The following is a 26,673-nucleotide window of genomic DNA, read 5'->3' as shown; positions in this document are numbered from 1 at the left end:
GGGCTGGTCCCTTCACTCTAAGGTTTTTCTACTTTCTACTCTTAAGTCTTATCTCTACAATTTCTTTGCTCTCCACTCTCAAAAAGTCTCATGTTGTGAACTATCTCAGGATTTGTAAGTTCACTAGGGATGGTTAAAGAAATCTGCAACAAAATTTAACTTAAAACCTGTAATAAAAGACTTCCAGTTAAAAATCTACACATAGATAAACTTTACTACTCTAAGACCCCCCCCCCCCCGGAAAGCTCAGGCCTCCGGGATCTCAACCCAGGACCATGGTCATCCCAATCACCAGGAGGATTCGAAAGCTTGGTGCAAACTGCACGAGGCTTTATTGTTGTTTAACGAGCTAACCCCATGTTAGCTTGGGCCTTCCATGCATCCACCATGGTGGATGGCTAGAAAAGACAGCTCGAACCGTCTGCATAGAGATCTTATAGGGCAGCATAAGGGGAGTGTCTAGGGGAACGCACAGGCTCAGGATTGGTGTGCCTCCAGGCTTGGAGGGCTTGCCCTGTGTTGATTGGTCAACTAGTTGTTATGGCCCATAGGCCCTCCCAGGGTGGTTGCTATGCTCTGCGAGTCATTGCTGTGCACCTGTCCGTAAAGCACACCCAGAGCCGTAAAGCATAGCACCACCAGCTAACTCCTGATTGGTTCCTTGCCACGAGGCAGGCATCTAACCTCTTAGTGACTAAGGCAAGGTCAGACAAGCACATGTTCAGCTGTTATGGCTGCCGAACTGGGGAGCTGGTCCCTTCACTACAACATAAGATGGCCACATGATATAAATCAACCAAGGCAGGGCTTATAAAACTCCATAGTCCTACTGAGCTCCCTGCTTATCACTGTGTCTCCCTTTTAGACTAAGGAAACAACAGTAGTTCTCCAAACTATTTTGGGTTAGGATGGATTCTGATGTGAGGACAAATTCCTAGGTTTATAAAAGTATATTCAGGTTAACAAAAACTGACTTATGTCTAACTACTTATGGCTCTGCTAACTATTCAACACTAGGCTTTTAGATACACTTGATAAATATGGTTTACAAATTCCCAAGGTCGGCGGGACACACAATGAGACCCAGTTCCTCTAGCTCCTGCTGATCTGACCTCTCCTTCACGATAGGCTGTATCCAGGAGCTGTGGGCCACAATAAACCTGTTCTCCTGAAAAAAAAAAAAATTCCCAAGATCTACTTGGATTAACAACAGTGATGACTTAAAAATATAATGACGGGACCAGCTCCCCATTTTGGCATCCATAACAGCCGAACACATGCTTGCCTGACCTTGCCTTGGTCACTAGGAGGTCAGATGCCTGCCTCGTGGCAAGGAACCAATCAGAAGTTAGCTGGTAGTGCTATGCTTTATGGCTCTGGGTGTGCTTTAAGGACGAGTGCACAGCAATGATGTGCAGAGCATAGTAATCGCCCTGGGAGGGCCTATGGGCCATAATAACCAGGTGACCAATCAACACAGGGCAAGTCCTCCAAGCCTGGAGGCACACCAATCCTGAGCCTGTACGTACCCCTAGACACTCCCCTTACGCTGCCCTATAAGATCTCTATGCCATGGCTTCTCGGCGTCTCCCCCCACCCTGCATCCGCCACAGTGGATGGATGAAAGGCCCGAGCTAACATGGGGTTAGGGTTAGCTGGTCAAACAACTGCAATAAAAGACTCATTGCTTTTGCATCAAAATAGGCCTCTTGGTGATTTGGGGATTCAGAATTTGGGCACAACAATATGTCTAGCCTCCTTGTCTCTGCTAACTTCATTAAGCTTTGGCTACTTGGACAGTCTTAATAAGAAACTTGATATTCTGCAATGATGAGCTATAAAAAAAAAGGATCAAAAATGTTACCAGTTGCCCTAGGGAACTGTACTTATGGTTTAGTTTACTGCACTGATTGCTTAAAGCTTATTTTAATGATGAAAGATCTTCAGTGAAATCTTCAACCATACCTTGGAGTAGTCATGCCTTCATTTTGTTCATTCAAATGCAACATAATAAGCAAGCTAAAGCCAGAGCCCTGTGACTGAGTGAGCACCACTCACAGATCCAGAGGGGCCACCAATGCCTGCAGGACTCTAGGCCTCACAGCCAAGGAATACTGCAGCAGCGACAGGATCAGGAGCTGTGGTGCTGTCGGTAGATGGAAACTCCTCTATGATACGCAGCACTGCACAGTCTCAGACACTGTCTCAGACACAGTCTCAGCCCTGTGCAAACAGTGCTTCTCCTCCCTCCAGCGGTCTGAGTCTGCGGAATTGCTTCCAGAATACCCTGTCTTTCTTTTATTTCTTCTAAGACAGTCTCATGCATACCAAGCTGATCTTGAACTCCTGTAGCTGAGGATGACCTTGTACTCCTAATCTTCCTGCTTCTACCTCCCAAGTGCTTAGAGTGAAGGCTCATACCTCCATGCCCAGGGGACATTCTCCAGCTGTGCCCAGGCCCCTTGTCAGGTCACCTGACACATACTTACCAAGTCCCCAACCTCAGAAGGGAGATCTAGCCCAGAGCTAGGAGGGGGAACAAGGTAGAAGAAGGCCTCTGTGTCTGTCTATCTGTCTGTCGTCTCTCTCTCTCTCTCTCTCTCTCACACACACACACACACACACACACACACACATCCTGTTCTCCATCCTCCTTCCTCTGACTTTATCAGAGCACAGACTAGGACCCAACATGGAATTACAGGGGAGAATGTCAGCCCTGCATTGTGAGAGGATCTCAGGCGTGTCCCTTCCTCACTTGGCCTTTGTGCACCTCCCAAGCTAAGGACACATGTTGCCACCACTTGTTCATATTTCCCCCAGCCACCCTCCTGGATGCTCAGGGCATGGGACCCGAGTACTGTGGGAAGGAGCTCTTTGGAGGAACATGGTCCCAGAAACCTGTGTGATTGACCCGTCCCAGTCACTAATGTCCAGATGACTTTGGGCAAGAAATGTGTTCTTCCTGCCTCTGATGGAGGGATCCCTCCTCACCTCACCTCTCAGGATGGTTGAAGACACTGGTAAGTGTGGCTGTGCTGCAAGTACATCCATTATGTGGACTCCAGTGGGACTTCTGTGAGATCCAAGCACCAACTTCAGACTGTGTTTGCACTGTTGCTCTGCCAGCTGGAGGCCTGAACCAGCTACTTTCTTCATTTTGGTCTTGATTGTCTCTACTGTTAAGTATATGTACTATCAAACCTATCCTGATGCTGAACTCATGAAAGCATATGGTGGCACTGCCTGGGATGACCCATGAGGGCCTGTCTCTATCCAGCATCAACAGTGACTTCCTAAACATCTGTGGAATAGGGTGGTGATGTCACCTGCCTGCTGTGTGGCTCAGGGTGAAGCAAAGGCCCAGAAGAAAGAACACAGCCACAGAAGCCCCACTAAGACCTCTTCCCCAGAGGTTTCACTTCCCTTTCCCATTCCCATTATTGGATCTGGGAAAATGGCCAGGGGTAAAGGCACTATAGAACCAAAGAATGAAGTGGCTTACATCTAATCATCCACAAAGAAAACCATAGTGGAGATACTTTTGGAGAAGAAAGCCATGAAGTTGGGAGTCTAGACTAGCCTCTTTGGGTCTTGTCATTGTCCTTGGGCTGAGGTAGATGCTGATCAATCCACATTGGTCCATCCATCCTGGAAAACCATGTCTATGATCTGGGGGGGGGGCTGTTCTGGCCCTCAGCTCATGTTATTTCCTAGAGATCTCCTTGCTCTTCTGGGAGTTGCTGCCTAGAAATGCCAAATCCAAGCTTCTCAAAGCTGCCTGGTGTCCCACCTTGTCCCTACTCCTATACTGCAGTCCAGCAGAGGCAGATGGGATAGAACCCCATGTGTGGACCTACTCAGAAGACAGTAGGGATTCATTTGTGGTACGGATTCCACAGGCTGGGCTCTGGACAGATATTACTTCAGCCTTGGAAACAACCCCATGAGGTAACACTCATTTCTGCACTTTACAAAGAAGGAAACTGAGGCCCAGAGAGGCTAAACCACTTCCCAAGGATGCCCAACTGGTGTGTGGATAAGCCAGGACCCTTAGCCCTTGGAAAGCCAGCGGCTCATCCTATGCCCCAGAGCTCTGGGGACTGGAAGCTCTCCAGGCTTGTGATCCAGCAGTATGATGACTGAGGAGGATGCTCAAAGGCTCAATGGGCATGGACACATCTGGGCAGCACCTGAACCTTTGAGCTGTGTCCTTCTCACCCTCCTGCTTCTGAGGTCTGTCTTGAGCCTGTTCCTCACAGCAGAGACCCTGCATCACTGGTTCCAGGCTATGGGTGGGGCCAGTGGGAGGATCAGTAGGTCAGCAGGGTGCCACACCACATGGGGCCTCCCAAAACCAACCCAGAGCCCAGGAGTACGCTCAGATGAGGGATGCGACTGACAAAATTCAACACTGGGAAAGATTGCTGAACAGACTGGCCTAATGAACACCGGCAATGGAAAGTCATAAAATAGCCTGGAATGTACCCTATAAATTCAGCACTCAGGAGGCTAAGGTAGGAGGACTGCCAGAAGTCCAAAGCCAGACTGGGCTATGTAATAAGACTCTGCCTCAAGAAAGTAAAACAATCAAAAGGAATAGTGAAATGTCCCACTGGACCCATAAATAATCATAGCATGCTAACAAAAAGTATTAAGAGTACTGGCTGTTCTTGCAGAGGACCTAGGGCTCAATTCCCAGCACCCATGTGATAGCTTACAATGATCTCTAACTCCAGTCCCAGGAAAGCCAGCACCCTCTTCTCGCTGCCATGGACACTGTCCACACATGGTGCATAGACATGCATGCAGGCAAAACACCCATTCATACACATAAAAACAAAATGAAGAGAATGTTTAAAGATTTATTTTTATTTTACATGTATGTGGTTGGTCTGCATGAATGTCTACACATGTGCGTGCAGTGTCTACAGAGACGAAGAGGATGAAGAGAAGCTGCTAGGAAGACGCATCTATGGCTCAAGACCAGTCAGCATTTGCTAGCACCACAGCAGCTTCTCCTCAGAGTTGATGCCCAAGCCCTGTTTAAGGCTAAGGTGGTGACCTGAGAACACTGCACAACTACACTGAAGGCCTGAATGTCATGGATCCATTGAGGTCTAAAGGTCCTTTCTGCAGCTGAAGGTCACTTTGCCTCCCTGAAACTGGTGACTTTGTGCTCACTGACAGAGCTCCTTTCCAAGACAGTATATCACAGTACCCAACCCAGGGGCTAGAAGTATTTTAAACCATTTGCCATTATTCATTATTTTACTTTCCCAAATCCTTTCCCAGTCTGCCCAGCAGCAACAATACTGTGTCCCAATTCTGGCCAATGCCAGGTCTTCTTTGTAACATTTTTTGTTTGTTTGTTTCAAGACAGGATGTCTCTGTATTGTTTTGTTTTGGAGGTTGTCCTGGAACTTACTCTGTAGACCAGGCTGGCCTCGAACTCACAGAGATCCAACTGCCTCTGCCTCCTGAGTGCTGGGATTAAAGGCGTGCATCACTACCACCTGGCCTTTGTAACTTCTTTAACCTTTTACAGCCCACGAACCCAATGCTGTCTGGCCCCATTCATCCTTCCTTATGAGTTTGGTAGTATGAGAACGTGATGCTTGGGAGCCAATGTGAGACTCTAAAGTGACAAAGCACATGCTAAAGGTACGCACACAGAACAGCGATACCCAGTATGACAAGATTCAGTAGATCTAAAATGTGCCATCTGTCCATGGTTGCACACCTTCAGAACCAAGATATATCTTACGGTGGTCACTGGTTGTCAGAGTATGTGTGTGGGGTGTGGGGGGGGCAGGGTTCCGGTGTGGGAGGGTCTGTGTACGTGTGTGTGCAGTCGCTAATGTTCATGTGCAAAGATGTTTTGTGTTCATGTGAGTGGATGCATGCATGTTTATGTTTATGTAGAGGTCAGAGGTCAAAATCAGATGTTTTCCTTAATCTCTATCTTGTGGGTTAGTTTGTTTATTTTTGAGAATGGTTCTCACTGAGTATCCCTGGCTGTCCTGGAACTCCCTATGTAGACCAGGCTGACCCTGAATTCATAAAGGCATATGCAGCTTGTGTTTTTGAGATAGGATTTTTCACTTTTGCCTGGAACTCACTGATTCTATGAGGCTGCCTGGCTAGTGAGCCCAGGGATCTGCCTGGCTCTGCTTCCCCAGCACTGAGTTTACAGATAGATGTCACCACTCCCAACTTACTACCTACACCTAGAGAGCAAACGCTGGTTTTTATGCGCTGTCTGAGCTGTCTCTCCAACCCCACTTTTCTGGTTTTAATCAATGATTGAGGGTGGCACATTGCTCTAGTCCCAGCACATGGAAGACTCAGTCAGGAGGCTGCAGAGACTGTGTCCCAAAACACAAAAACAATACAATCAATCCAGGGATCCAGGGGCACACAGTGCAGCTGGGGACCTGTCTCACACCACCTGAACAATACCATAGTAGAGTGAGAATTCACCACAGAACTCTTCCATCTCCACATGAGAGACATAGAGAGGCAGAGAGATGGAATTCCTGCTAGGCAGGCACTTCTGCCATCCTCTCTCCTATGTGTCACCTGGCCTTTCCTTTACCCACTGTCACAACAGACAACAGGAGAAACAGGGTCTGAACTGGACAAAGCCGCTTCTCACATACAGGCTGCATACAGGTTGCTCCACAGCTAAGAGTCTCCACACAGGCCACAGCATCATTCCTGGACATCAACCCCAAAGTTTCAACCAGACTATGTCTTTCCACTACTCCTCTCTAAGTCCTACGGAGCTACGATGGTGCTGGTGAGTCCATGAGGGATACAAGGCCTCTCGCTCATGTGGCAGGGACCATGGGAGGAAGTCTCACCAATGGCCTGACGCCAAAGCCCCACAAGCATCTTAGGGTGCATGTCCAGGGACTGCCCCAGGCCTCCCTCCTGCCATGCATCCTACTCCACTCCTCTTAGCCTCAGCCTAAAGACACAGAACCTAGCTACCCTAAGTCCAAGTTTCCTCCTGACCTGTCAGGAAGATTGCCACAGAAGTTGAACCATGGTCTAACAGTTCCAGCACATAGAGCCTCACCTTCAGTTTTAACCATGTGAGGCAAGTGACTTATTCCCTCCCACCCTTAAGAGTCTTCTCTTGTGGGTGCAGCTCAGGCTAGAGTGCACACAGAGCATGCTAAGGCTCCAGGTTCCAACCCTAGCTCCCCAAGGCTAGGGTCTTAACCTTACAGTCTTCTGTGAACACAAATAGGACAAGAACAGTCTAGCATCATGCTGGGGCAAAGGCCAGCTCTCACTATCACCATGGTAACCAGAGAATCAAAGACTCCAAGAGAGGGCATTCATTGAGTTCCCCAAGCCTGAAGTCAAGTTTCTTCTTGCCAATAACAACCACCATGAAATACTACTATGAGGGCCTAGTGAGATGGCTCAGTTGGTAAAGTTCATGCGACACAAGCAAGGAGACCAGAACTCACCTAAAAGCCAAGCAATAATAGCAGCCCATCCATAATCATAGACTCAGAAAGTAGAGGCAGAGAATGCTGGGGCAAGCTAGCTAGCTGGACTTATCTAATCTTCATACTCTAGGGTCAGTGAAAGACATAACTCTCTCTGGCTCTACCACCCACCTGCTGTGCAAGTCAAAGCACCTTCCTTAATCGTGCTGAACCTATTTACTCAAGTATGTGAGGATAATAATTTACTCATTATTCCTACCTTGCAGAATGCCATGGGGACTACCAGAGAGATGTGGGTCTGTGTTCATGAGATCCCATGCAGAGTCCCATGTCATTGCCCCCTTCCAAACTTTGTTTTCCCTGTGATCTGGGGTTTCACCACAGGATTGAGAAGTTGGGCTCAGTACACTAGTATGGCCTTTCTCCTTGAAGGGTGTTTCTCCCTGAGGTTCAGAGGGAAAATTCCCAGGAGGCCTACAGTGCAGTGGTCACTGATCCTATGCGACTCAGTGATGCCTAGGGAAGGAGTTGTCCTACCTGCTGTGGCCAGTGCTGCTGGGAACCTCTTTCGGGTCTACAGTGCCTCCCCTCTGCACATTTGACACTCAGGGACTCTGGTCTCCCCAGAAGCTGAGTTCCTGAAGTGCAGCATGGGATGTGCCAAGCTTGGGGAGCACATAGACTACTTCCTCCTCACCGTGTGACTCCAAACCAGTCACCTACCTCACTGAGTACCCTGTGTCTCTCCCTGGGTTGCTGCTGAGCATAGAGGGAGAGAGTGTGGCTATATAGGCCAGGGACTCCAGGGAAACTCCGTGGGGACATTCCTGAAGTTCCCTGGAAGCTGTTAATTGAATCCCACTCTCTGCGCCCTGGGAGGCTGACAGCTGAAGGCAGCTCAGCACAGAGATAATGAACTTGAGGAGGCCTTGGAAGCTGCAGCTTTCATTGCATACAAAGAGCCCAGCATCCATCCTGCACTTGTTAGACTCCTAAAAGCTGGGGCCTGGCAGTCCTGCCCCAGAGGGCATCTGCACAATCTCTTCTAGGTCCAGGAAGGGCAATGACCTTGGGGGACTATGCTTATCAATGCATGTCTCCCAGGAGCTGCCCCCGCTGCAACCCAGCACCCAGCCAGCACCCACTCACATACAGTGACAGTGCTGGGCGGAGGGGGCAGAGAGGAGATGTCAACGTGACTGACATGCTATATGCCATGTGAGCCTTGGGGTGCCACTCATCTGGGAGACTGAAGAGCAAGCTGGAGGCACTGCCCTGCCAGAGGGGACAGGTGTAGCACCTATGTCCTGCAAGAACCTTCCACTCACTGCCTAATTTTCAGCGGGAAAATGAGACTCAAAAAAAGATGAGTGTGCCCAGATTGGGGACACACATCTGCTACTCTGCAATTTGTCATCATGTGCTTGAATAATTCCAGTACCCGGAAGTGGAGGCAAAAGAATAAGAAGATCCTCCTCAGCTACATAGAAAGTTCACAGCCATCCCAGGCAGCAGGAAGACTGTGGAAAACAAGCAACAAAGCAGGCCAACTGGGACTAAGTGTATGGCTCGGTGGCAGAGCATCCACCTAACACCCTGAAACCCTGGATTCTATCCCTATCACAGAATAACCAGTCAAGTGACTAAAAGAACTTCTGGCATATCCAGGATCTGAAGCATAAGGGGAGGCAGAGAGGTCAGAGGAAGATAGGTGCAAGGCTCCTGCCAGCCATTAGTGAAAACAGAAGAGGTCACCAGGCAAGAAGTGAAGGAAGGCCGTAGGAAGGGGCCAGGAAGCAACTCTGAAAACTAGAACAGATGGATGCCCATCACAACACATTTGTGAGAGACCTCTTTTCGTCTTCTTCCTCTTTTTTGCTTTTTCAAGAAAGGGTTTCTCTGTGTAGAGATCCACCTGCCTCTGCCTCCCAAGTGCTGGGATTAAAGGCGTGCGCCACCACCGCCCAGCTTGTGGGAGATTTCTGATTCCAGCATAAAGTAATAAATATGTGTCAGTGGAACCACTGGTAGGTATCATGCTAGGTTTGGGGGGAGTTCAAGCCCAGGCTGAAAATGTCTGCTCACCCATCTAAACATCACAGTGTCTCCCAGATCTCACCACAAGTCCCTGGTGTTATCCTGTGTTGTCAGCTATTTTGTGGGAAGGGCATGTTCTTTGCAAATAGCTGGACAGCTTCCCAACACTATGACCTTCTCAATGACCTTAAAAGAAAATTGTCCTATACCTGGGGAGATGGCTCAGTCATTAAAGTGCTTGCCTTACAAACACAGGGTCTGAGTTCAAACGCTCAGCACTCACTTAAACAACTGAATATTGTGGCACCTACCTGTAATTCCAGCACTGAGAAGGGAGACAAGATAACCCTAAAGCATCTAACCTTAAGCAAATCAATGAGAGACCCTGTCTCAAAAACAAGATGGAGACCTGACATTAACCTCTGACTCCACATACATAAACAGATGCACACAGACATAAACATGCAGTACACCCAAAAGTTTTCAAATCTAATTATTGATGATGGTTACAGTCATACACTTTACAGTCAGTGTCAATTTGCCAATGTCAAGTGATACTTTTGGCTTTCACAACTGAAGGATGCTACTGGCATCAGGTGGGTAGAATCCAAACAAGTCCTCAGTGTGCATGGCAGACCCCCTAGCAGGGTAACAGTTCCTGGTGTCAGTGGTGCAGAGGCTGAAAACATAGTGGTTACTGGAAGCCAGTCTTAGACACTATATCCATAACCAAACCACCCAATTTGGCAGGATACACAATGCAGAAAATAACTTAGGCTCCAATAAGGAACTTGTTCAAGTTCACACAGGTCTAAAGAGGTGCTTTTTTGGGACTCTACTATGTGCCCTCAGAGCCAGGAGGGTCCGCCAGACTCACACTCACACACACACCACACATACACACACATACACACACACACACACACACACACACACACACACACACACACACCACATCACACACACATACAATGATGTGTCCTAGCCAGGCTCAGTGTCTAAGGGAGCTTCTTGCTGATGAAGTCTTTAGTTCGCTGCCTCACCCACTGGATGAGAGTTCTACCAGGAGGTCCTCATACACTCCAGTGTGGTGTCATGTCCTGCCCTGGCCTGGGCAGCAGAGAAGAGACAGCACAGGAGGCGCTCAGGGGCCCTTTCTCCTCTATGACATCTGTTTGTTTGATGGAGAGAGCAACATTCCCCAGATACCCTTGTGGGGTAAATATTTAGCCAACAGTGGAGGGCCTGAGAGGAAGCCTGAGATTGTCCCACAGCTGGAAGGTGTGATGGGGTGGGGAGGTACAGAGAGAACACAGAAGCCTTCTCTGGAATCTGTTTTCCCCCCCCCAGCCTGATGCACAGAGGCCCACAGAGTCCCACTTAAGAGAAGAGGCACTAGCCCTTAAAAAGGGGATGTCTCCTGGTCAAGAGCCCAGGGCCCTCCCTCCCTTCTCAACCCTTGTGCAGCCTCCCAGCCTCAGGCAGGCATTTCTGGGATGAAATGGGTGGCAGTGAGACAATAAGGAAGAGGTGGGGGAGATGACACCACACTGTGGGGGCCGGCCTTCCTCAAGGCCTGGCTTTCAGAGTATCTGTCTGTATCCATCTCTGAGTAGGCCCTTCCATCACCATCCCTCCCTCCCCTGTGCCTCTTTCTGATTCAATCTGCAAATCTCACCTTTTACTTCCCTCTCTCTGATTCTCTGTGTTCAGCTCTGCCTTCTCTTTCTGTCTCCAATGCTCTTTGTCTGTCTGTTGTCTGTCTTCACTGTCCCACCTGAAGGGACAGCCCTGAGACATAGCAAGGGAGCAGAGCTCTCATTGTTGGCCCATGGGACCAGTTCTCCACATCTGGTAGGGATCTGAAGTCTCCAGGGAGGTTGGCCAGCTATGATTTGTCAGGACTGCTGGACAAGAGGAGAGAGTTCTGGGAGGAAGGGACTACGCAGGGGCCGGGGGCCTGAAGTGAAGCAGGGAGAGTCCTTGCCAAATGTAGGAAGATACCATGCATGCTTCTACAATCTGTCCAATCAACCAGCAGCTTAACCTCCACCCTCCATTTACCTGGAGTAGCCCTCGTAGTGTCTCTCTGCCTCAGTTTCTTTATCTGCAAAGGGAGGATAGCTATAACAGGAATAGGGAAGGTGCTGAGGGTGGTGACATGAAGGGACCATGTGAGCAAAACAGCTAGGCCACATGAGCCCACCCTCACCCTTAGCACACAAATATTTGCTGAGCAGAAACAAGTCCTGCATGAGGCAGAGCTATTTCAACTTCCTTCTGTTTGCACAAGGACTAGCCATCTTGGGACAGGTTAGGTGGGAGGGGTCTGTTCTTAACATGTACATGGAGCTCAGGAAGCTGGAATGTCTTCAAAGACAGGTCTTATCCTGAGAACTTCCTCTGAGCCCTACACACCTTGGTGATACAATTCATCCTCTCTGGAGCCCTTGAGACATTTCATTTAACCTGGAGAAAGTACTGCCCTAGGAACCACTTCATCACAGCCCAGCCTGAGGCAGGCACTCAGTGTGATGTCATTTGGTGTCCACTTTCTGTCAGGCAGACACTCAGAGCACAGCTCCAGCACCATTTCAGAAAGGGACACCAGCAATGAACCTGGTAAGCACAGGTGGGTGGTCAAGGCCAGAAGCAAAGCAGTCTGCAGTTTAGCAGGCACAAAGGCCAGGAAGTCAGCCTGAGCCAAGGGCATTGGCAGGCCAAAAGGACAGTCGCTGGCAATGTTGCAGCCAAAAGACCACGGTGGAGTGGGGCCAGGACATGCAGCACAAGTTAGCCTTCATATGACGATAGGTGTCGTGGTAAATTTCAGCCCCACTGTCTGGTGTGTAGTTGCCATACAAGGGAACAGGAAAAATAGGGTGCAGGCTGCGTGTGTTGGGGGAGGGGGTTTGCAGATAAAAGGGGGATAAAAGTCCAGGCTTCAGCAGCAGTGGTCAGAACCAGACACACAGAAAGGGAGTGCTGGCCCGCCTGGTCCCCAGAAGCCAGAGGGTCCTAGTTCCCTGGATGATCTTATTTGCAAGACTGGCTCACCCTCTTCTCCTTACACTGGATCCCACTCTCACTCACCCCTTCTCCCTGCTGGAGGGCATCAGCATCTCTGTTTTCACCTCAGCAGCCACTGCCAACAAATCTGAGCCTCAGGAAGCCACTTGCCCCATTGTCTGCTTCAGCAAGGCTAGTGATACAGTGCACCATGAGACAGCAACAGCAGTAGAACCCACTCCCCATTCTGTGACCCCCACTTTCCCAGCAGCTCAGCCAACCTGGAGCAGCCACCCTGGCCTGGCTACCCAGTGCCTGTGCTGGGAGTCAGAGAGACAAGGAGCGAGATCAATCATCACGGAAACCATGGCCCTCAGAGGTAGGTGGAGCTGCCTCACTCCCGCCTCTAAGAAACTACAATAGAGCTCTTCAGCAAGGGGCCCCAGTGTACTTCCTTATGAAGGATACTGTCTTACATAGAGTTTCTATTGCTGTGAAGAGACACCATGACCACAGCCACTCTTAGAAAGGAAAACACTTAATTGGGGTGTCTCGAAGCTTCAGAGGTTCAGTCTATTATCATCATGGTGGGAATCATGGTGGCACACAGACAGACATGGTGCTGGAGAGGTAGCTGAGAGTTCTACACCCAGATTTGCAGGCAGCCAAAGAGAAAGTAACACCGGGCCTAGCTTGAACACTGGAATACTCAAAGCACACCCTCAGTGACACACTTCCTCCAACAAGGCCACACCTCCTAATTGTGACACTCACTACAGGCCTATAGGGGACATTTTCATTCAAACCATCACAGATACTGTCTCCACACTGAGACAGTATTTCTGTTGCTCTGGCAACCTACTCAGCTGGTCCTTGCTGTCATTCACCATCTCAAACAGTGATGGTTACTTTTTGCTTCAATTGAAAAATATGGTTGTCAGGCTGGAGAGATGGCTCAGAGGTTAAGAACACTGGCTGCTCTTCCAGCGGTCCTGAGTTCAATTCCCAGCAACCACATGGTGGCTCACAACCATCTGCAGTGAGATCTGGTGCCCTCTTCTGGCCTGCAGGGATACATGCAGACAGAATGCTGCATACATAATAAATAAATAAATCTAAAAAAAAAAGAAGGAAGGAAGGAAAGAAAGAAAGAAAGAAAGAAAGAAAGAAAGAAAGAAAGAAAGAAAGGGTTTTCAAGGCCCCCTTCCAACATCCTGGGGATGCAAGTGGGCTTCAGGTGATGGAAGGGTGGATTTGGCTATTGTTGGTCCAAAATAGGCAATGATGGGGCCAGGTGAACTTCTAGACTATAGTGTAAGGATGAAATGAGCATTTGAGGGAAGAGAGGATAATGACTTCCAAAATGTCCTCATTCAACCTCTTCTACATGGGGGTGTCATTCATTTATTCACTTCTTCACTTGTCAAATTCAGCCAGCCAAGCATCTACTCTATTTACCTGAGGGTAAGGTGGATAGAGGGACTAGAAGCCCCTACTATATACGCAGCACCTCCACCTAGAGGAAAAGGGACCAAAGGAGCACCGGCTTTGCCTCGGACAGGTCAGTTTCTCATCTGGACTCATCTGGCACAGAGCCTAAACATAGTTGTATCTGAAGATGCTAGAGGTTCAGAGATAGCTGGGCCAATAAGCTAACCCTATCACACAACATCAAGACAGGGCCCTTCATCCCAGGCTTAGGCATGATTCTTCCATGAGGTGAAATGGCTGGTCCTCAGAATGGCAGTGGGAAGACACCAGGGTGGGAACTAAGCAGAGACTGGACAGGGGCGGGCAGTGAACCTGTGAGCAATAGAGCTTCTTCCCCAGGTCTATTGGGTATGAAGAGGTCCAGGGGCTGTCCTTTCTGCTCTCCTAACAGCTTCACCAGACGTTCCTTCCCTTGTCTTGAAGATTAGAAAACTGGGGTTCAGAGAGGTTGAATAAGGTCACCCAAAAGTACACTGCTGATGGGAATCCACCCGTAGGCTGGTTCTCTTTAAATTTCCTCATTAATTCTACCAGCATCCCAGGAGGCGGACTGCATTATTCTTATTCTGCTGATGAGGAAAACAAATCTGAGCTTAGATAGCTCCTGGGAGCATGAAGCTATTGGGAACATGCAGCTCACCTGGGAGCATACAGATATGGGGAACACACACCTACAGGGAGCATACAGCAGCTACAGAGAACACACAGCTATGGAAGCACACAGCTCACCTGGGAGCAGGAAGCATGCAACTCACGTGGTAGCACGCAGCTATGGAGAGCCCACAGCTCATCTGGGAACACTCAGCTGCTGGGAGCATACAGCTATGGGAGCACACAGCTATGAGGGGCACACAGCTATGAGGAGCACACAGCTATGGGAGCACACAGCTATGAGAAGCACACAGTTCTCCCCATTAAGTGACTCACCCAAAGTTTCACATGACCAAGGGCCTTGCAGCCTGGGACCCAAACCCAATCTTTGTTCTCAGCAGCCAGAAGACTCCAGGCTGCAGAGAGGCCACACTGATTGCTGTGTTTCCTTTCCTCTGTCCCTCACAGAGCCCTGCTGCTGGTGCTTCCATCCACATACTGCCCTGAGCCTCCTTCTTCATCCAGTTCTCTTCTCACACTCAGAGCCTGCTCAGAGAGCACTCAAGGCCCATTGTACTTGAAATACCTAGATTTATGGGAACAAAGGAGGGCTGGACACAGAAGGATAGCCAAACTGAATGGTAACACCATAGAGTTCCTTCCTCTGTCTTTTTGCCTTTCCTTATGTTTGAAATCTCCCACAATAAAGAGTTTTAATATCATGCTTAATGACACATACCTGTAATCCCAGCACCAGGAACACTCAGAAAGGAGGACTGCCATAATTTCTAAGCCAACCAGGACTACAAATGAAACCCTGTCTCCAAATACCAATCAAAGATCTGGAGAGATAGTTCTGTGGTTAAGAGCGTGTATGGCACTTGCAGATGACTGGGGTTTGACAAAGGTCAACAGTCAGCATGGTAAAGACTGCAATCCAGCCTGGAGCACCCCTGTAACTTTGTAACACACTCTTGCTTTCAGCCTCCTGTTTCAAAATGAACAGGAATTGCTGTGGGCTGATGACTTAAGGAAAAAACAATCTAGGATGTTCCAGAGCAGAATCCAGGAAGGTTCTCAGTTCCTGGACCTTCAAGGTCCTCAGAGCAGCAGTCTCTCTCCAGTACCCACAGGTGGCATTCTGATTGGACAGTCCTGTGTCTGTCCTGCCCTCTAGACTGCAGAGTCATCTACTCCCCATCAGCTATTCATATACACAAATCTGAGCACTCTGAATACTAAACACACAGTCACAGGGCAGTAAACTCGATTTTATGTGCTGTTGACATGAGACTGAGCTCTAGAATCAAACTAGAGGCTTTCCTTTGGCCCCACATCCAGACAAGGGGATTTGTTGGTGACGAATGAATGTAGATGGCAGATTGTTCCAGCTAGGCCTTTGTGAAGGCCCCCTTCTGTGGGAGGACAGCGGGTGCTCTTTCCTTCTCCAGGACCCTGCTGCTTCACAGGCTGCTGCTTCCTTCCCTTTGCTCAAGAAGACAACTTGCAGGAGACAGGTCTTTACTTCCGCCATGTGAGTTCTCAGGATCAAACTCAGGTCACTAGACTTGGGGCCAAGGGCTGGCCTTGGTTTTGCCTAGTTTTTACTTTTTAATTTCTTAGATGTACTTATTTTATGTGTATGAGTGTTCTGCGTACATGTGTGTATATATACACTAAATGCATGCCTGGTGCCCACAGAAAAGGCTTTCTTCTGGAACTGAAATTATGGATGGTTGTGAGCTGCCACATAGGTGCTGGGAACCCAACCTGAGTCCTCTACAAGTCCTCAACGGCCGAGCCATTTCTTCAGCCCCTTGATTGGTTTTTTAATTGTTGTTCAAAGACCCAGGCATGAAGAAGTGTTTGCTGAGTAGCCCCTCAAGAATTCATTCACTGGGTCAGTGTATAAGTGGGTACTTGCAGGGTGCCAGCAGTGGGAGCATGGAGAAAAACCTCAGGATCACAGCTGGTGACAGACTTGTACTGGGTGTTGAGATGTTGTGTAGTTGAGTGGCAGCCTGGGTGTCATTCCAGGTTTCAGAGTATTCCACCGTATTATAGGAATTCTCAGCACATCTTCCAGCACAATCGTATACATATGACACAGCTTTGTGACACTCCCTATTGCTCCCAAAGCCCAAAAGGCACGAGGAACACATTGGGGTCCCCAGCAGAAGCAGCTGCCATCAGATGTGTCCACCATGAGGTCACATTTATTCCTGCCTCACTGAAAAGCCAACTGAAGCTCAGGAAGGTCTCAGTGCCAAAAAGTAACAGTCTTGTGGGGCAAAGCTAAGCCAGAGTAAGCCCTGGGTTGAGGTTCTCACCCAGACAATCTAGCCCCTCAAATTGGTCTACTTATTGAGTCCCTGCTTCCGTCTCATTGACAGGGGGTGGTCACATTGGCACTCCTACTGCAAAGAAGCCACGGAGAGTATGTTCCCTGGATTGTTCCAGACATGCCCCATCTGAGAGGAGGCAGGAAAGCTTGTAACAGCTGATGATAGTGCTGTCTTTCCTTATACTTGATAGTGGTGATGACTGCTGTCACTATGAAGGCTACCTGCCTGACTCTAACATACTGCCCACCCCATGCCAGCCTGGCAATTCCCCATATCTCCCCACCTATATGCATTCAGGCCCTCGTGAGGGGTTCCCCAAGTCCACCTTAGTGACAGGGCCTAGGGCTCTTCAGTGGGATGAACCATGCCTAATCGCAAACATTTTCCAAGCATGGCCAAAAGAACACAGAATCATATCACCCTAACAACAGGCTCTGAAGCACAGCTTTGTCTTTTGGGGTCCCAGGCCCATCTCTTCATCAGCTAATTCCAGATACATGAAACATGGCCCTTTGTGTCCTCTCCTGTCTCTGTGCCTTCCAGTCCCATGCCTAGAAGCCTGATCTGTGGCTTTATGCCCCTTCTCTGTCAGCTTTCCATTTGCCAGCCTTGCCTAGCTAGCCTCTTCTTCCTTCTCTCCATCTCCCCTCTTCTCTCCCTTCTATCCCCTAACCAGTTCTCACCCACAGTACTAACGCCAGCACAGATGGGATGGTACCCTCTACTGCTTGCCAGGCACTCTGGGTATCCTTTTGTTTTAATATTTATTATGTATACAGTATTCTATCTGTATGTATCCCTGCAATCTGGACATAAGCACCAGATCTCACTACAGATGGTTGTGAGGCACCATGTGGTTGCTGGGAATTGAAGTCAGGCCCTCTGGAAGAGCAGCCAGTGCTCTTAACCTCTCTCCAGCCCTCTGGATATCTTCTATAGCACCATTTCATTTAAGTACCAGAGCACCATCTCTGTCCCCATTTCATGAATGTGGCACTTGAGGCACCAAGGTGCTCAGTAACTTGCCATGGTTGCAGCTTCAGTGGTGACAGAGTAGCGTAAAAGCAGGTGGCCTAGCTCCCTCCTGCCACATGAACAGCATCAGCCCAGTGCCACAGACGCAGTGGAAGCAGCAAGACATCAGAGTCTGCTGCTGAGGACTAGCCTTCCTGGGCTGAGCCAGCTCCCACTGGTCCCACCCTGCCCCTAGGCCACAGACCTTCCACATGGTGCCCCATGGATGACTCAAGGCTTTGTCCCCTGAGCTGTCCAACCTGCAGGTGAAGCAGTTTGATCCCTGTTTTCCCCTCTTTCCAGACACTGCCATCTTCTGTACAAATCCTTTCCCCTCCTGGGCAGGGCCCTTTGGACACAGGCTCCTGTGCCACTGCTTCTTGCTCCTGCTCAATGCCAAGTTCTGGGGACATCTAGACGATGAAGAGATACCACAAACAAGGTGAGCCCGATGTGGTTGTTTCCACTGAGGTGTGGGATTCTATACTCTGGCAGTACTCTGAGCTTGAAGCAGACTACTCCCACATGGTCCTGAGAGGACTGTAAGGTTCAGACATACAGCATGTCTGGGCATGTCCAGTGCTATGGGGGACACAGTTACATCTTCTCTCTGTCCCTGTGGCAGTAGCATTTTTTAAAATATCCCAGTCAGTTCTGGGCCATAGCCATTGAAGCTGTGAGGATAAGGCAGCTCAGGTTTCCATCTAATGTAGGAGTCAGGATCTAGAAAAGCATCTTTCTGGCATGCAGCCTCCTTGTGCATGCTTCTCCAAAAGGCCTTGGTAAGCCTTCCAGAGCCTAAGGCCACTACTATGGCTCAGACCTCTGTGTCTGAGCTAAGGCCCACTTCTCCTGAGATTTTCTTGCAAATGCCATTACCACCAGTTTAAGTCCTCCTGACATGACATGAGGTTCAGAGGCATGCCAGGACTCCATTCCACACTGTACTATCAACATTTCAGAAATACTGTCTGTGGGAATTAGGACTGGGGACAGATGTGGACAATTGCCAGTGGCACCTAGCAACAGGCAGTTCCAGGTGAGGCTCCCCTTTTGTGATGGTTAATATTGTCCACATGACAGGATCTGGCATTACTAAGATTCCAACCAAGACTAGGCAAGTCTATGAGGGAGTTTCCAGATTGGAGGAGTTGAGGTGGGTAGACACACCCTAATAAAGGTTGTATCATTGCATGGACCGGAGTCTAGAGTTGAATAAAATGGAGGCCTTGAGTGACATTCAACTCTATTTCTTTACTGCAGGTGTAATGTGACCATCTGTCTCAAGTTCCTGCTGTCATGGCTGCCCCATCATGATAAACTATACCATGGAACTGTGAGCAAAAACAAAGCCTTCCTTCATCAAGTTGTTTTGCCAGGTATCTTGTCATAGCATGAAAAAGGTATCCAAGACAACTTTCTTCTCTTGCCTTAGTCAGGAATACTATTGCTGTGATGAAACACCATAACCAAAGGCTACCTGGGAAGGAAAGAGCATATCACTGTTCATCACTGAAGGAAGTCAGGGTAGGAACTCAAACAAGGCAGGAACCTGGAGGCAGGAGCTGATGCAGGAGCACCATGGAGGGATGCTTATTACTGGCTTGTTCCCCATGATTTGCTCAGCCTGTTTTCTTAAAGAACCCAGGACCACCAGTCCGGGGATGATACCACCCACATGGGCTGGACCCTCTACCATCAGTCAGTAAAGAAGAAAGTGTCTTACAGCTGGATCTTACAGAGGCATTTTCTTAATTGAGGCTTCCCTGTTCCCAGTGACTCTTAGAATTTGTCAAGTTGGCATAAAACTAGCCAGCATGTCCCTCCTTTTCATCTTATGCACACGCTTTCTGATGGACACGTAGGAAGCAGGGGGCAGCCAACCCCTCTGCCTATTCTCAAGAAGAAAAGCCCAAAAGGTGTCCCAGCAGGCCTGTGATGAGGTAGGAAAAGACTTCAGGCATCACATCACACCTCCAGCCTGAGAGGGGCCAAGTTTGCTAGGCTGGTGGGAGGGGTCAAGAGGACTGCTGTCAGCCAGGGCTGCCACCAGCTCCTGCTGCTGTGCCTAGCCATCAGGGGACTTATAAGATAAAAGCTGCAGCAGGGGTGCCAGAGACAAGGCTAGGAGGGACAAAGCCATGGTTGTGTAGACCAAGTTCCAAAATAAGCCCTACTCACAGTGTTTGGTCACCATGGCAACAGTAAAGTTGTTCTGCATAATCTGAAAGACTCACCACCCGCAGACTTCTTCCCTTCCCTAGGAATTAACCTGCTGTCTCCAGGAGGAGCCTACCTAGGCCAAGCACAAGCACAGGCACTTAACACACATTGTCCTGAGGCCCCCCTGGGGTCTTCTGAGGTCACCCTCGTCATCCTCAGCCTGGCTGGGTCACAGTGCCTGTATTTTGGTCCCAACAACCCTGGGAGGTCTCGTCCAAGCTCGTGTTTCTCTCTACATCTCAAGTTCCTCATTCTTTTTTTTTTTTGCATTTTTTTATTAAATTATTAATATTTTCACATGTACTTTCCCTCTCCCTCTCCCTCCCCCCACCCCATTCCTTCTCCCCCACAAGTTCCTCATTCTTTCTGAGTCTGCTCCCCCTACCCAAAGCATGGCTGAGGTGGAGATGAGCAGCTTTGCATCCTGCCTGGGTACAGCTTTGGGGAGTAGGGATGCTCTCTCTCATGTGGGCAAGGACACCAGCGCCTGTATCAGTCCCTTGTTCTCAGCCTCAGTGAAGGCAATGCACCCTGTAGTGTCTGTAGGCTATCAGTTAATGCCTTACATGTACCTCAGGGTTTCTCATTATACTTCTGGGATAAGCCCCGCTCTGTCTGCCCACAATAATAAGTGATCTAGACTCGACCAGTTCATTGTTGTAGTTCATCTCTCTACTAAGAGATGTGACCAGTCCAAGGGAAATGACTGACCCAAGCAGAGTCAACCTGATATTGATAGGTGACACAAAATGAAGCACCTTTTTTTCTTGGCTGAGGGAAGCTTCTTATGACTTACAGTGATCTTGTCCCATAACCATATGGAGAGGGTACTTCAGTCAGCATTCCTTGAGCCAACTAAGTCCATTCTGGCTGGTTGAACAAGACGTTAAGTGGCTATGCTTTTGGTATCAATGGCCCCAAACCCACAACAGACCTGGACTGCCAAAGCTCCAACTGCCATAGGAAAGTTGTAGCACTGGGAAGCCAGTATGGTGGCTGCTACCTCCCAGGTTATTCCTATCCCCACCACTGACCATTCAATGTTCTAGTTCCCTGATCCTCTCTCCACAGATCTGAGTTTTAGAGTCCTGCCTATTTGAGAGCATCTGATTGCATGATTTAGATGCTATCCAGAATGACAGCTGCACAGGAATCTTGGAAAAGTAGCCAAGAAGTTTTCCAGGCAGGCACCCAGAGTGAGGGGTGTGGCTATAATATGGCCTGCATATAGACAGAGGCTCACCTTACTTATCCTCAGTGTGGTCATAATCGCCCATGCTTCCCTACAGCTATCACAAGGACCCTACGTCCCCTGTCACACCATCTACTCATTTTGGGGCCTCAATCTGTTCATCTGCCATTTGAGATGTACTAACCTGACTAACCTCAGTGCCCGTCAAGAGTAGTCAGGGAGACCAAGGCAAAACAACAGGAGGGAAAGACTTTGCACACTTAAAGAGTTGGACATTGGGGAGAGCATTACTATCCAGTAGACTGTTCTACCCAAAGGAAAATTAACCCGGAGATGGCAAGATGACACATCTAAGGTCAGCTCCTGAGCCAGTAAGTCATCTAGAGCTTGAGCTTGTGGGTCCTTGATCCGGCCTCAGGACAATGGGAAGCAGGAGGAGAGGGCAGATGGCCATGAGGAGGCAGTGGTGTATATATAGGGGCCTCTGTGGCTACATAGCAAAAGTACTAGTAGCTTGAAATGGCAGATACTCCCTGCCCTTGTTTCCTAGGCTTGGCACAGCCTAGCTGGGACCTCTATCTCTGCTGTTATCAGGTCACATTCCCCTAGGAAAGTTGGACTGAAAGAAGCCTATTTCCCATCTCCTTCACATGGCTGCCTAAACCCCCAGTCTCACTGCTGTGGGCAGAGAATGCTCATCCCAGCCAGGTTAAGAGCAAAAATGGATCAGGGCCTGATGCCAGCTCTCGAGATGTCTTACCTCTTCTCCAATCCCTCTTCAGTGCCCCTCCACTGCCAGATTCTAGTCATTAAAGAGCAACTTACTCACAGGAGTAAGGGACCAGGAGGAAGGACTTCTACAGTCAGCTTAGCAGTGACCTAGACCAGAGCTATCTAGACCAGAGCCAAGAGGAGTCATCACTGTCTACAGTTGCTGGTCCAGTGCCTCAGAGAAAGGGGCAGAGAAAAAGGGATGAGGTGGGCCAAAGAAAAAATGCCCTCAGTTCCTTTGCACCAATTGTACCTAGGCCTGCCACTGCTGGTGAAAAAGCTCACAGGAAGCCTCATTTGCCTCTACTCCATCCCTTGCAGGTCCACCCCACAGAAAGGCAGAGCAGAGGATGAATAAATGATACAGGGATCTCCACACTAAAATGGCACCCCCCCCCCAAAGGAAGTGTGGTGTCACTCATAAAGTCCAAAGGCTTTTACTCATTTTCTGGTCCTGAGGATTGTATGTCTGACCAAATGACATGCTCTCTCTAGGTATCAGCTTCCATGTGAGGGAGATGGGAAATAATCCTCATTCAATCTAGCTTTCCCAGAGGACTGTGGGCAATAATAGCAAAGATAGAGGTCCTAGATAGGCTGTGCTGAGCCAACTCCCAGGAACCAAAGGCAGTGAGTATCTGCAATTTCAAGCTACTAGTCTCTCCATGGTTTTCTTATGACACCAGAGCATGCCCCTAATACTCATAGAAGTACAGCTTCATAGGGCCCAGGGTGCTAGAAAGTGAACCATTCCCAGAGGCACTGCCCCCAGCAATCCTGTTCTCCCCTCCCACCTAAGTTTATGACTGCCTATGCTAACCCCCACCTTGCCATCTCTCTTCTCAGGAAGCCCTGCCAGCACCTCCTCTATTCTCCTCTAGACCCTCCCTGACTCAGCCAGAGGAAGCCAGACAGGCTGGGCTTGAGCAAGGGACTAAGCAGATGGCCTGGGCTCAGGCTAGAGAGCTGCCAGGTTTAGCACTGGAGCCTGGGAGACGATGATTCCAGACTCCCATGATGCTCCCTTCCCCGCCCGGCTCTGCAGCACAGGAGCATGTCCATGTGGGGGCTGTGAACAGAACTGTCAAAACAGTACCCTGCTTCCCAGGCTGCAGACTTACATAATGCAGCCTATCGCCCCCTCTCCCTGCCAGCCCCTTGGCTGCATCTCAAAGCACAGGGCCACCAAGAACCCACAGCCAGAGCATTCATGAAGTTTCACTGCCTTGGATTCATATAGCTCTTGGTGGCTACACTGACACTCTCTCTGGATCTTTCTTCCCTGCTTTTTTCTGTGTATCCTTGGTACCTGGGACATACATGGCAGCCAGGCAAATAAAGATAAATGAACTAAAAGTATCAGTAAAAATGCCAGATGCCTCAGAGAAAATGCCCGGGGCCCATCATTGACACATTTAACCCTAAACTCCCAGTGTAGGCAGTATTAGCCCCATGATGTAGGCTGGTGAGCAGATGGATGTATGCATGCATGCACGCATGGATGGAAAGGCAGGTGGACAGGAAGATACCATATTCTCCCTGGAAATGCACTGCACCAGAAGTGAAAACCATCCTTGGTCAGAATACCAGGATGTGCAAGTGCAGACAATAAAGAATAAACTATTGTATCACAAACATGTCTTTTGATTATTACAACAGTCTAGGGAGGAAAGAAGTCCAGAAATATTACCAAAATCCCCATTTCTGATTAGTATCAGTCAGGATAGATGAGATTAAGCTGAGTAACAAAGAACCTGCTATCTCAATGAAATAAAACAAAGGCTTATTGTAGGGGTGAAGACAGAGTTCTGCCCATCTTGTCCTTTCTAGGAAACTACCTGGAATATCTCTGGTTGCTGAGCAGAAAAAGAAGCTAAAGAAATGATACATTTTTTTTTTTATAAGCTGCCTCCTAGTCATTGGCCAGAACTAGTCACTGGATCACTAGATATGCAGTCTTCAGTGGGCCCAGACTAAGGGACTGGATTTTGGAGAAAGATGAATGACTAGACATTCAGGGTTTGTTCTGTGCTGAGCCCAAAGACAGGATACTTAGCAGAGCCCTCCCTTCCACAGTGCTCCTATTAGATGGGAACAGCTGGGGCCTGATAAGAGGGCAACCTGCTGGAGTTATGATGGCCTCAGAGAGGAGCTGCCCAGACAAAAAACAACCCTAACCCTAACCCATGGTATCCCATCAGTTCCAAACCCTCCTCCCCAGGGCAAACTCATGGGAACATCTGCCTACAGCATCCCCATAACTCTCTGGCTACTTCATTCTCCTCTCTTGAGGCAAAACAGAAATGGATCTTGTAGGATCAGCTAGATCTAAAATGAGGAATCCCTGGATGAAGGAGTAAGAGATGGAAGGAAGATCTTGAGGGCAGACATAGCTCAGCCTCCAATTGCTAGAGGATGCCACCCTAACATGTCATGGGTAGATGTGATGACCACCCAGGTCTTGTCCATGGCACCTGCTGGAAAGAGGCCAGGCACCCAGCCTTTAGACATTGTGCCCAGTTCTAAGACTCCATATCAAGAGATCCAAGAAACTAAGTCACCTCCAGAAACTAGGGATGGAGCCTGGAAAGAAAGGAGGTGGGCTCCTACTTTTGCTTTTTTGTCTGTGTATTCATACATACATACATACATACATACATACATACAGTGCATTTTGTTCCATCTATGTTAAATTTGATTTGAATAAAAATTTCTAAGTAGCCAGGGTGTGGTGGCACACACCTTTAATCCCAGCACTCAGGAGGCAGAGGCAGGCGGATCTTTATGAGTTTGAGACCAGCCTGATCTACAAGAGCTAGTTCCAGGACATCCTTCAAAGCCACAGAGAAACCCTGTCTCGAAAATAAATAATTTTAAGTTGTCTCTAAGCCTCTAAGACCATTAAGATGGTTCTAAGCCTAGGATTCTCAGAAGCAGTCAGTCAGCAGACTTGGAGAACAGGTGCCCTTCATTCAGTGCTGTGAACTTAACCTCAATGTGTCTGTTTCCTGTTCTGTGATGGGGATACGGATTTCCTTAGGTCCATGGTGGTGAACAGTAGCAACAGTATGTCAGGTTTACCCACCCCAGTGCACGAAAAAGCCCATGATCACAAAGCCAGTGGTGAATTCCAGGGACCTCTGGGTTTCTGAGGCCCATCAGGGAAGTTTCTGGAATCCCAAGGTTGGATTCTAGCTGAAATCCCAGGGAAGCTGCAGCAGAGCCTTGGGCAGGCGAAACTGGGCCGTGCCTAGTGTAGTGTTCTGTCGCCACCTTGTGGACACCATCCTCCTAACACCCCTGACAGGGTCAAGAGAACCCACTTTTCAACAAAATGTCCTGTTACTGTGAGTCTAAAAATGGGGGCATCAGGCATAAGTGCATACTTTTAATCCCAACACTCAGATGGCAGAGGCAGACACGTCTGTGTAGTTTGGGGGCTACCCAGAGAATTTCAGTACAGTCAGGTCTTTAACCTCAATACTCGGTAAGCAGAGGCAGGTGGATCTCTGAGTTCGAGACCAGCCTGGTCCACAAGAACTAGTTCCAGGACAGACTCCAAAGCCACAGAGAAACCATGTCTCAAAAAAGAAAACAAAAACATGATGTGTGGGTGTCTGGTGCAGTTCCTGGGAAACACTGCGGGCAGAACTACTAACACCACTCAATCACTCACTCATAAGCAGGTGCTGAGAAAACCTGCACATGAATTCCACAACATCCTGGCAGAGGAAAGCACCAGAAAGCCCTGGCACCTCCATGCACTATGTGCACAGAACCCCTCTCCAAACCCTATGTTCCCACACCATGGGAACAGGAACCTGGTTCACTTTTGCCCAAGGTTCCTGACTCCTGAGCTACTTTGCTCCCCCCATCTAATGCCTTTTCCTCTTCATGTGTCTGACAAAAGATAAAGGATTGTAACCTTCCAAGAGGCAAAAAACACTCTGTTGGCAACTGGGAATTACACCCCAGCCCCCATTCCTCCTGTCCTAGAGACCCTGCTTCCTCTACCAAATTCACATCAAAAGCCCTAGGCCCCAGCACCTCAGGCCTGAATGTAAAGCTTTCAGACACTAGTTAAGGAACAGCTGTGGTAGAGCTTGCCCTTAATTCCAGCAGAAGCAGGCAGGCAGGTTTGTGAGTTTGAGGCCAGTCTGGTCTACACAGCAGGTAAAACCCTACCTTAATAAAAAAATAAAAAGTTATGTTAATGTGGTTCCTAATCCACACCAGGAATTGGTTACATGAAGACAAGACCCTGCAGGCCAGATTTCAGATACCAACCCAGCTAACCATACCTTGGACTTCCAGCTTCTGTGAGAGTGCACATCTGATCTGGCAAACCCTCCACCTTGGAATCCAGGCTACCTTATCCACAGCACCCTTTGCTGGACTCTGGGGAAGGTGCTTGTAGTAGTTTGGATGTAATTGAACCCCATAATCTCACAGAGTGGCACTATTACGAGGTGTGGCCTAGCTGGAGGAAGTGTGTTACTGTGGGGCAGGCTTTGAGCTTTCTTAGTACACTGCA

This window comes from Cricetulus griseus, chromosome 3 (genome assembly GCF_003668045.3).
Source record: "Cricetulus griseus strain 17A/GY chromosome 3, alternate assembly CriGri-PICRH-1.0, whole genome shotgun sequence".
Classification (NCBI taxonomy): Eukaryota; Metazoa; Chordata; class Mammalia; order Rodentia; family Cricetidae; genus Cricetulus; species Cricetulus griseus.
This window is presented reverse-complemented; position numbering follows the sequence as displayed.